Below are 13,306 nucleotides of genomic sequence, written 5' to 3'. Positions count from 1 at the left end.
CCCCATCAAGTCTCGATGCAGCTGATACTACCAGTTCCTTCCTTTTCCTTTCCTTTCTGCAATCAGGACCATGGATCGACTAGGATACGGAGATTCATGTAGGGAAACCTTTGTACAACATAAATATCTAACAGTATATTCCTTGTATCTGCACAAATTAATAACATTCTTTGTGGAGCATAAAAATAATGAAACTGAGTGCTCTGATGTGCATACCCATAACACAACACAAAAAGATTGCTTCTTCAGAAAGAGAACTAAACTTAAGACAACAGATCATAGTCCTTGGATTAATGGCCAGATATGGTTTAACAAACTGCCAAGTGCTATAAGATGCCACAGAGGTAAAGTATTCTAAAGGGAATTAAAATCATTCTTAACTCTCAAATGTCTGTACTCACTGAATGAATACTGATATTAAAATGTTGCTATTCTTAAATGTAGGCCTAACTCTTCTATCTATAAGCTGTACTATTCTGAAGTGATTGTAATATATATTATTTTTGTAACAACATGCTGTAAATGCCAATACCTATACTATGTAACAACTGTATGTTGCATTATGAAGTTCTGTACCATATATTGCCAAGTGCATCACCCTTAAGTGGCTTCTTGTACATGTGAATTGCAAATTCCTACTGTTTGTACAAAAATTAGGGTAATGGAGTTACTGGTTACTGGAATACGAGGTTTTCATTGCCTACCATCAATGTGTGTTGTCAATATTGATCCAGAAGTGAAAATATTTCTCCCCGCATCCCTTCAGACTGGTAAGCTATTTCCCACACTCTTCGCGGGCGCATGGGCCATAGCTTCGTACTCAAAGCGAAAACGTGTTTCTCTTTGTTGTTGAAATCCAGCGACGGCAAAATGGTATTGCGCAAGCGCGGAGTAAACGGAACTTTCACTGGTCTGCGTAATGAGCTGCAAAATCTGTGGCGCGCCGAGCTGTAAACAATATGAGCAGATAATAGTTTTGTCCATTTGATTATTATATACGCAAAAATAATTTTCCTTAAGAATGCTGTCATTGGCGCTACCTATAAAGCACGTGAAAACAGTTGAGAGGACAAAATAGCTCTGAAAGGGAAACAGGAACATCGACAACGAAATTTTGTAAGTTACGAATAATAAAAAGTTTCAAATAAAAAAAGCGAATAGTGCAAGAGGAACATTCACAGTGACTGTAAAATCAGACACAAAAAGCCGTACAGAAATAAACCAGTGAAGTACAAGTAATTTCTGGAATATGTCGTTCTTAAGCAAGGCTGTCTTCCAGTCTATATAACTACCTTAATTGCCCACCTCCTCCGAGCCTAATAGCAGAACTGCTTTCTAGGGTGGGTAGGCGATATTAAACAAATTATCAATATCAGGTTTGGATAAACGCACTGGATCTTCCCAGATTATATACATAAATTTCCCCATAGCATCACTACTTTCAAACTTCTCATCCTGATACACATACAACACCTTCCTCTATCATTCACGTCTCAGACACGTACAAAATCTATCGCTGTTATCTATTATTTTCACACAGAGAAAGAGTTACAATGTTAGTTGTTAAAACTGCAACAGCATACGATGGACAGCAAATTTCTTTTATTCTTGCGCATATAATGACAGCAAAAATTCCTCTAACGACGCTGGGCATCGTGTCAAACTAAGTTTGGATGACAGATACTACACTACAGGCTATGCGTATCAGAGGTGATTACTGAAAACAAACAAGTCGCCAGGTCCGGATGGAATTCCAGTTCAGTTTTGCAAAGAGTACTCTACGGCGCTGATCCCTTGCTCAGCCTACATTTATCGTGACTCTCTCGCCCAGTATCAAGTCCCAAGCAACTGGAAAAAAAGTGCTGGTGACTCCTGTATATAAGAAGGGTAAAAGAACCGACGTTCAGAATTACGGGTCAGTATCCTTAACATCGGTTTGCTCCAAAACTCTTAAACATCTTCTCAGATTTAATATAAAAAATTTCCTTGAGACGAAAAAGCCTCTGTCCACGAATCAGCACGATTATAGGAAGCATCGTTCGCGCGAAACTCAGCTTACCCTTTTCTTACATGACATTCTGCGAACTACGGATGAAGTGTAACAGGCAGATTCCATATTCCTAGATTTCCGAAAAGCGTTTAATACCGTGCCCCACTGCAGACCGTTAACGAAGGTATGAGCATACAGAATAGGTTCCCAGATATGTGAGTGGCTCGAAGATTTCGTAAGTAACAGAACCCGATACGTTGTCCTCGACGGCGAGTGTTCATCAGAGACATGGGTATCGCCAGAAGTGCACCAAGGAAGTGTTACAGGACCTGTGTTATTTTATATATACATCTGTTATTTTTTATATATAAATGATCTGGCAGACAGGGTGAGCAGTAATCTACATACATCTACATCTACATACATACTCCGCAATCCACCATACGGTGCGTGGCGGAGGGTCCCTCGTACCACAACTAGCATCTTCTTTCCCTGTTCCACTCCCAAACAGAACGAGGGAAAAATGACTGCCTATATGCCTCTGTACGAGCCCAAATCTCTCTTATCTTTGTGGTCTTCCCGCGAAATATAAGTTGGCGGCAGTAAAATTGTACTGCAGTCAGCCTCAAATGCTGGTTCTCTAATTTTCCTCAGTAGCGATTCACGAAAAGAACACCTCCATTTTTCTAGAGTCTCCCACCCGAGTTCCTGAAGCATTTCCGTAACACTCACGTGATGATCAAACCTACCAGTAACAAATCTAGCAGCCTGCCTCTGAATTACTTCTATGTCCTCCCTCAATCCGACCCGATAGGGATCCCAAACGCTCGAGCAGTACTCAAGAATAGGTCGTATTAGTGTTTTATAAGCGGTCTCCTCTACAGATGAACCACATCTTTCCAAAATTCTACCAATGAAACGAAGACGACTATCCGCCTTTCCCAGAACTGCCATTACATGCTTGTTCCACTTCATATCGCTCTGCAGTGTTACGCCCAAATATTTAATCGACGTGACTGTGTCAAGTGCTACACTACTAATGGACTATTCAAACATTACGGGATAGTTTTTCCTATTCATCTGCATTAATTTACATTTATCTACATTTATAGTTAGCTGCCATTCATTACACCAAGCACAAATTCTGTCCAAGTCATCTTGTATCCTCCTACATTCACACAACAACGACGCCTTCCCGTACACCACAGCATCATCAGCAAACAGTCGCACATTGCTATCCACCCTATCCAAAAGATCATTTATGTAGACAGAAAACAGCAGCGGACCTACCACACTTCCCTGGGGGACTCCAGATGATACCCTCACCTCCGATGAACACTCACCATCGAGGACAACGTACTGGGTTCTATCACTTAAGAAGTCTTCGAGCCACTCACATATTTGGGAACCAATCCCATATGCTCGTACCTTAGTTAGGAGTCTGCAGTGGGGCACCGAGTCAAAGGCTTTCCGGAAGTCAAGGAATATGGCATCCGTCTGATACCCTTCATCCATGGTTCGCAAGATATCATGTGAAAAAAGGGTGAGCTGCTATTCGCAGGGGCGATGCTTTCTAAAGCCGTGCTGATGCATGGACAGCAACTTCTCTGTCGCAAGGAAATTCATTATATTCGAACTGAGAATATGTTCGAGAATCCTGCAACAAACCGATGTTAAGGATATTGGTCTGTAATTTTGAGGATCCGTCCTTCTACCCTTCTTATACACAGGCGTCACCTGCGCTTTTTTCCAGCCGCTCGGGACTTTACTTTGGCCAAGAGATTCGCGATAAATGGAAGTTAAGTAAGGAGCCAATGCAGTAGAGTACTCTCTGTAAAAAATAACAATTTGTCCATTTTATTTGGACTGTTGAGCTCAGTGGCCGTGGATAATGATGTTTTACTATAAAAATACAGCAACCAGCCACTTTTCTAATGCGTTTTATTTATGCCAATATCCATTTCGGGTGTGCACCCATCTTCAGCTGGCAAATTACATGTATCTTCAGTTTCTACAGTGGTACAATCTCGACAACAGTTTGTATACCGTACAATCAATCAGGAATATACAAACTTAACTGCAACTCATGTCCAAAAACATACATAGGCAAACAGGGAGAAACTTCAACATACGGTTTCGAGAACACATAGATGCTCTTCGGTTAAAAAACTTAAATAAATCCACATTTGCCCAACATGTAGCAGAAGAAGAACATCAAGTAACAGACATATCCCATAACCTACAAGTTCTCCACCTAGCCAACAAAGGAAAAAGAATGAACCTCCTAGAAGAAATCGAAATTTATTCACATAAACATGCATCCCCTTCTGACATACTTAACGACTAAACAGAGTTACCAAACCGAATATTTCTGAAAAACTTCCACACTCTACTTATCAAACCACTTACTAAGTACAATCAAGAGATAACATAATCTAATATAAACCCAACAAATGCATGTAATAATATACAACATAAAAGTCTTAATTCTACCTTTGTTATATTGTAAATGTATGAATTACTGCTTTGTATAAATGTGTTATGTTAGTTTATTATCTTCAATACTGCCTAAGTAACAAAACAAAAAACAAAAAATTGTATACATCGTACTTAGAATACTTCTATTACCCAAGTCAATGATTAGTAAACAGTAGCTTATCTAGAACCTCAAAACTTTCGTAAAATATAACTCTGTCCATAGATAAACTGCTTGTATGTGAACAAAAACTGTCAGTCGACAACATGGCGGATAACGCCGTGCGTCTGTGTAAAATACGTGACAAAAAGTGTTTGTGTTGTTACAAAAATGAAGAAAAGCAAAGAAAAAACAAGGAGAGGAGAATGTAAGTAAAATGAACAACTGATAGTGCGTAACTTTAAACTCTCGAAATTGAAGTAAATGATTGGAATCGTTGCTTTTGCACAGGCCAGCTGCAGCATCCAAACTGCTGTCGAGATTGTACCACTGTAGAAACTGAAGATACATGTAATCTGCCAGCTGAAGATGGGTGCAAACCCGAAATGCATATTGGCATAAATAAAACGCATTAGAAAAGTGGCTGGTTGCTGTATTTTTATAGTAAACTAACTCTCTGTAAAACCGAATTGGAATCCCATCAGGACCTGGCGATTTATTTATTTTCGACCCATTCAGCTGCTTCACAACCCCAGGGATGCCTATCACTGTGTCCTCATACGGGAATCTGTATTAGACTCAAACGGCGGTATGTTTGTACGATCCTCCTGGGTGAAAGATTTCTCAAATGCTAAATTTAAAATTTCAGCTTTCGTTTTGCTTGTGGCCGAGCGGTTCTAGGCGCTTCAGTCTGGAACCGCGCGACCGCTATGGTTGCAGGTTCGAATCCTGCCTCGGGCATGGATGTTTATGTTGTCCTTAGGTTAGTTATGTTTAAGTAGTTCAAAGATCTAGGGGACTGATGACCTCAGATGTTAAGTCCCATAGTGCTCAGAGTCATTTTTTCGTCTTGCTGTCTTCCTTTGCCAGGCCAGACTGATCAGTGAGTGACTGGATGGAAGCCTTCGAACCGCTTACCGAATTTACGTAAGACCAGAATATCCTTGGGTTTTAGCAAGATCTTTTGCTAAGGTATGACGGTGGTAGTGGTTGTATGCTTCGCGCATCGCTCTTTTTACAGCAGCACGAATCTCTACTAACTTTTGCCTGTCGTCATTCTCCCGATCTTTCTTGTACCGCGAGTGCAACTGTCTTTGCTTCCTGAGCATTCTCCGAATTGCGCTGTTAAACCACGGTGGGTCTTTTCCGTCCGTAACCCACTTTTTCGGCACATACTTGTCCAATGCGTGATTTACAATGTGATTAAAATTTGCCCATAATTCTTCCACGTCCATCGTATCGGAAGTAAATGAAGTCGATTCATTTACAGAGTGGGATGCTAACAACTGCTTATCTGCTCTTTCTAGTAAGAATTCTCTTCTAGCCTTCTTGACAGACTTTTTAACTTTTGTAACCATAGTCGTAATGACATCATCATGATCACTAATCCCTGTCTCAACACTGACACCGTCGATGAGGTCTGGTCTGTTCGTGGCTACCAGATCTAAAATATTTCCATTACGCGTTGGCTGTCGATTTAGCTGCTTAATACAGATTTCGGATAATGTGTTCAAAAGAAATTCACACGACGGCTTGTCTGGACTACCTGTAATAAATCCACAGACATCCCAGTCTAAACTAGGTAGGTTGAAGTCGCCTCCGACTAATATAGCATGATCCCAGTACTTCTGTGATACAGAGTGTAGACTCCCTTTGAATGATTCTAGAACTGTCACGGTGGAACCAGGTGGCTGGTAATAACACCCAACAATTAACTTTATTCCTCCTAGCCCTGTTAAACGTGTCCAGATAACTTCACACTCACACTCTACTTCGATCTCAGTAGACACAATATTTTTGTCAACTGCAATGAAGACACCACCTCCTACGGTGTCTAACCTGTCTTTCCGATACACGTTCCAACCCTCACTAAATATTTCAGAACTTCCTGTCTCAGGGTTCAGCTAGGTCTCAGTCCCAAGAATAATTTGCGCGCCACACGCTTCCTGGAGGGCAGTAAATTCAGGAACTTTATTCCGAACACTGAAAATTTACTGCAAATATCTTGATAGCTGAAGTGTCTTTACACTGAGCGCGTCCTGATTTCCCTGCCTGCACGTCGACTGGTGAGCGTTCATTAGGACACCTCGCACTACTGCCTAGCCTAAAAAACCCCCATGTGCACGCCACAAGTACTCTGCTACCCGAGTAGCCGCTTCCTTTGTGTAGTACACCCCTGACCTATCTAGGGGCGTCCTACAATTCCCCACCCAATAGCGCAAGTCTAGAAATCTGCAGCCAAGACGGTCACAGAGTCGACGAAGCCTCTGGTTGAGACCTTCCACTCGGCTCCAAACCAAAGGACCCCGATCCACTCTGGGAGCGATGCTGCAAATAGAAAGCTCTGCTTGCACCCCGCGTGTGAGGCCAGCGGTCTTCACCAAATCCGCCAGCCGCCTGTACGAACTGAGGACCGCCTCAGAACCCAAACGACAGGCGTCATTGGTGCCGACGTGAGCAACTATTTGCAGACGACTGCAACCTGTACGCTCGATAGCCGCAGGCAAGGCCGCCTCCACATCTTGGATGAGGCCCCCGACAGACAAACCGAGTGCACGTTGGAATTCTTTCCAGCCCTGTACGCTATTTCCCTAAGGAGCTCCATCACCCGCCTAACGTTGGAGCTCCCAATAACCAGCAAGCCTTTGCCCCCGTGTGCCTGCTCGGGCCCTGCTGAAGGAGCGGCCACCTGCGCACTGACAGGATGAACGGGCGAGGCCAGCCGGCCAGCCTCCACATTGACCATCCGCCTCGAGCGACACGAACGCGTTGCAGTCCGCCACTCTGAGGTGAGGGCGGTCCCAACCAACACCGACTCAAAGGAAGGCCTCGGCGCTTGTTCGTGACGTCACGTCAGCTAGGCACGGTGAACGCCGGGTCTGTTGCAGGCATACTCATAATAGTGGTGTCTCCCTCCCTGACACAGGAAAATGTGAAACTATTGGCGGTAGTTGACCAACACACATTGTTCTGAGAGATTCCTGCAATCAATTAATTGTGCAATTCATTACACTTCTTAACTATTAGTGTACTCCTGAACTTAAGTGCATGTTTAAAAAATTTTAAACTCAGCAGTATTTTCGATGTATGAAGCTATTTTGTTTCCTGTTTAGAATTCCTTGATTGTAATCACTGTAATCTAATGACTTGCAACAGTTTGACATTTAAACATGTAAAGTAGTTCACATTTCCAGTGACGATGTCAAACGAAAATAAATAAATAAATAAAAGAAACGAGTTCATTGTATGGGGGTTGGGGTAAGTTTCGATAGCAAAATGGATCAAGTAAATACAGTTACTTGAACATAAAATTTCCGAAGCTTGCAATGGGGCAAAGCGTCTTCTCATATTGATCTACGTTTGTTTCGACAGGATTCAGTAATACAGAACTATGATCTTCATTTGTAGCTTTACGATAGTAAGAAAATCTTTCATTTAAATAAAACTACAGAATCCAAATTAATACCAAACATTTTGTCCAAAAATAAGAGATTTATAGTGATAAGCGCGCCCAGGCGTTCCTGCCTGCAACCTGGCGTTCGCCGTGCCTAGCTGACGTGACGTCACCATCAAGCGCCGAGGCCTTCCTTTGAGTCCAAACGCGCCGGGTACACTAGAAGGTGCCTCGGCGGCTGAGTCAGCGGACGCTGCAAGCGACACCTGGGGTGTCTCAAGCGACGCGCCAGAGCCTCCGCCGTCGCTGCACCTCGAGGCAGCAGCCTGAAGGCGGCTGACCGTGGCCAACAGCACGCTCAGCTGCTCGCGAACCGCGGCCAGTTCCTCTTGCGCCCGCACACAGCACGCACACACCCTATCCATCCTACTGCTAATATCAGGACGTATAGAGTTGCGACAAATAAAACAGCAATATGCGACTGCACAGTTGCATCACCAGCGCCAGATTGAGCTGCGATATATGAACAATTACTTACGAACTAAGCAATCAAATGACCACGACTACGCCACTATACAGATATTACAATGCGATCCTACCACTGTCTTAATACAAATGACAACCGCCTACGCGATGTTACTCTACCGTTATTAAAATTTGATACTACCCCTTTCTAATTCGAAAATACGCAAAGATCCGAAAAATTTCACCACGCAAGCACACAAACACACAAAGTAATTTGAATTAAACCTGCGGAACTAATACGAAAAACTGAATATACGACTAGTTTCTGCTACTGCTGCTCGCACGCGTCACTCTGCAAGCACAGATGAAACTGCACTGGCCTCTGTCTGCTGCTAACTGACTACGAAATAAACAGAAAGCACTGGCTGTCCAAAACAAACAACTGACTAACGACTCCGCGAATTTATACGAGGTGCATTCAAGTTCTAAGGCCTCCGATTTTTTTCTCCGGACTGGAAAGAGATAGAAACATGTGCATTGTTTTAAAATGAGGCCGCGTTCATTGTCAATACGTCCCAGAGATGGCAGCACCGTACGGCACATGGAATTTTACTGCCAGCGGCGAGAATGAGAACTGTTTTAAATACTTAAAATGGCGACGTTTTCCTTACTTGAGCAGCGTGCAGTCATTCGTTTTCTGAATTTGCGTGGTGTGAAATCAATTGAAATTCATTGACAGTTGAAGGAGACATGTGGTGATGGAGTTATGGATGTGTCGAAAGTGCGTTCATGGGTGCGACAGTTTAATGAAGGCAGAACATCGTGTGACAACAAACCGAAACAACCTCGAGCGCGCACAAGCCAGTCTGAAGACATGATCGAGAAAGTGGAGAGAATTGTTTTGGGGGATCGCCGAATGACTGTTGAACAGATCGCCTCCAGAGTTGGCATTTCTGTGGGTTCTGTGCACACAATCCTGCATGACGACCTGAAAATGCGAAAAGTGTCATCCAGGTGGGTGCCACGAATGCTGATGGACGACCACACGGCTGCCCGTGTGGCATGTTGCCAAGCAATGTTGACGCGCAACGACAGCATGAATGGGACTTTCTTTTCGTCGGTTGTGACAATGGATGAGACGTGGATGCCATTTTTCAATCCAGAACCAAAGCACCAGTCAGCTCAATGAAAGCACACAGATTCACCGCCACCAAAAAAATTTCGGGTAACCACCAGTGCTGAAAAAATGATGGTGTCCATGTTCTAGGACAGCGAGGGTGTAATCCTTGCCCATTGCGTTCCAAAGGGCACTACGGTAACAGGTGCATCCTACGTAACAGGTGCATCCTACGAACATGTTTTGAAGAACAAATTCCTTCCTGCACTGCAACAAAAACGTCCGGGAAGGGCTGCGCGTGTGCTGTTTCACCAAGACAACGCACCCGCACATCGAGCTAACGTTACGCAACAGTTTATTCGTGATAACAACTTTAAAGTGATTCCTCATGCTCCCTACTCACCTGACCTGGCTCCTAGTGACTTTTGGCTTTTTCCAACAGTGAAAGACACTCTCCGTGGCCGTACATTCACCAGCCGTGCTGCTAGTGCCTCAGCGATTTTCCAGTGGTTAAAACAGACTCCTAAAGAAGCCTTCGTCGCTGCCATGGAATCAAGGCGTCAGCGTTGTGAAAAATGTGTACGTCTGCAGGGCGATTACGTCGAGAAGTAACGCCAGTTTCATCGATTTCGGGTGAGTAGTTAATTAGAAAAAAAATCGGAGGCCTTAGAACTTGAATGCACCTCGTACTTTACAGCTATCAATAAGCAATATAACTCCTCTCAAATACGAGAATACGCAAGGATTATATGTAATTAAATATGCAAGCGCACAAACACTCGGAAAGAAATTAAGAATCAAACTACAAAACAAATATGAAAGCTAAATATGCGACTCTCTACTGTACTGCTGCTGCACTACTGCTGCGCTGATACTTCACCAGCGGCTGCTCAAGGCTCACTCTGCGGCTGTTCGCTGATGATGCTTCGCTGTACGGAAAGGCGTCGTTGTTGAGTGACTGGGAGGACACAAGATGACTTAGACAAAATTTCTAATTATTGTGATGAATGGCAACTAGCTCTAAATGTAGAAAAATGTAAGATAATGCAGATGAACTGCGAAATAAACCGTTATGTTCGAATACAGCATTAGTAGCGTGCTACCTGACAGAGACACGTTATTAAATATCTAGGAGTAAAGTTGCAAAGCGCTATGAAAGGGAACGAGCATGTAAGGACTGCAGTAAGGAAATCGAATACAACAGCACAACCTGCAGGCTTGGCTAGGATCTGCATTTATGTTCAGACACCGATTTCTCGCGGTGTTTCCATATTGTGTGCAACTCCTTCGCACTGAGTTATGAAATGGGATTGTCTGCAGCAACTAGATAATTATTCACAACGACAACGCGATGGCGTCTGAAACACCATGGACAATCAGCACGCCAAACGTTGTTACGTGTGCCCCACAGTGGTGCATCCAACGACGACGTCATCTTTTCAGACGAGTCTTGTTGCTGCGTATACCATCACGGCGTGCATACCCATGTGTGGAGGTTCCATTTGTCGCAGTCATTCACGGCCAGCACCTGGGATGCCACTGGGTACATCGACATGTACATCTACTCACATACTTCGCAAGCCATCGTACAGTGCGTGGCGGAGGGTACCCTGTACGGAGGGTACCTAGTCACTTCCTTTCCTGTTCCACTAGCTAACAGAACGAGGGAAAACCGGCTATATATATGCCTCTGTACGAGCCCTAATTTTGTTATCTTATCTTCGTGGTCCTTACGCGAAATGTACGTTGGTGACAGTAGAGTCTTTCTGCAGTCTGCTTCAATAGTGTTTCTCGAAAAGAACGTCGCCTTCCCAATAACAAAACCAGCAGCCCGCCTCTGAATTGCTTCGATGTTTTCCTTTATTCCGACGTGGTGTGGGATCCCAAACACTCGAGTAGTACTCAAGACTGGCTCGTGTTAGTGTCCTATATGCTATCTCCGTTACAGATGAAGCACGCTTTCCCAAAATTCTCCCAAAAAAACAGCACCTGTGCAATGTCCTGAATACGTTGTAAGTACCATCCGTGGCCAGAACAGTGATCTGTGTAGTTGTGAGTGCAGCATGGAGCTAAATGAATTCGAACGTAGGCAAATTGTTGGGGCTCGTATGTTGGCTGCCTCCGTAACCAAGGTAGCCGAAGTGCTGGGTCTTTCAACAGGAACCGTGACGGAGATTTATACAGCATACAGAGAAAGCGGAAAAGCATCATCCGCTAAGTCACAACGTGAACGAAAGTGTGTGTTGAGTAATCGTGACAGACTGTCTTAAAACGGATTGCTACAAAAAGTGAGAGGACGACAGACGCAAAAGTCACTGCAGAACAGATTATCTCACCCGCAAAGCATGTCAGCTGCAAAGCAACACGAAGGGAGCTCCATAAGCAGGGAATTACAGAGCGACCTGGGTTCCAAAAGCACTATCAGGGATGCAAACACCTGTAACATGAAAACTTGCTGTCAAAGTCATGAAACATGGACTATGCACCAATGGAAGAAAATCGTTTGGTTTCACACTGCTCCCAACTTCTGGGCGAGTTTACGTCCCAAAAGTGAAAAATGGCGGGAGTTCGGTGATGATTTAAGCAGCCACACCGTGATATTTCATGTACTCCAAGGTTACTCTGCAAGATCGCGTTGCCACCAAGAATTATGTGAACGGATCAGGTCCATCCCATGGTACAGTGTTTGTCCCCCAAAGTGTTCCAATACGACAGGACCCCTGTTCACACTGCTCATCGTCCAGGTCTGGTTTTGTGAGCACGGGAATCAATTGTCACATCTTCCCTGGAAACCACAGTCGCCAGCCCTCCAATATTATCTAGCCTTTTTGGTCTACTTTGTAGAAAAGGATGCGCTATCGCTATCCATTTCCATCGTGGTTACCTGAACTTGCCACTATTTAGCGGGAAGAATGATATAAAATTCCCTTGAAAACCATACAGCTCTGTATTCATCCATTCGGAGACGACTGGGAGCTGTTTCGAATGCCAACGGGTTTCCTACACCTTATTAGACATGAAAAAGTGTTGTGTTTTTGGTGACTGCATATTTTTGTCCAACCCTTGTGTGTGACGTGGTCGAACCGAACTGCACTGCCGAGTAAATAATGTCCCCTAGTGTGTCATTCGAGTGCGACCGTTGAGATCCCGCGTGGCATTGAGTACGGCCCTCCTGAAGCCACAGATTTCATACTCACGTGACAGCCCTGAGAGCCCGATCCCGCGAGCAGCAATACCGCCGAACGATAAACCGCAATATCGACAGGGCACGACTCTGTCGCTGTCAAATCCCGACGCGTGCTGGCAAACGATTCTCCTTTTTAAGTGAAGCGTCGTATAATCTTCACAGAAACAACCATCGTTCAAAGGCGATTTGTGAGTGAGAAACTCGCTGCGTAATTTTTCCTTACATCCAGAAGGTAGAGGACGTTACTTCACGCGGTTGCCCTGTAATGCCAATGATTTGCACATTCTACCACGTAGTACACTTTATGCCAAGCTGAGACTTGTTGCATTTATGCAGTTGAAATGTTAATGGTCAGTAATGTGCATACACTCTAAGATAAAAAAAGAGAAGACGCAGCACGAAGGAAATTATCCGAATGGAACGGAAATCAGTAGATGTGGTGTACCTATACCGACAAACAATTAGTTACAGTTTCAGAAAAATTGGATGATTTAGTCAAGAGAAAGTGCTACACAAAT

Source organism: Schistocerca americana, chromosome X, assembly GCF_021461395.2.
Source record: "Schistocerca americana isolate TAMUIC-IGC-003095 chromosome X, iqSchAmer2.1, whole genome shotgun sequence".
Taxonomy (NCBI): Eukaryota; Metazoa; Arthropoda; class Insecta; order Orthoptera; family Acrididae; genus Schistocerca; species Schistocerca americana.
Note: the sequence above shows the minus strand (reverse complement) of the source record.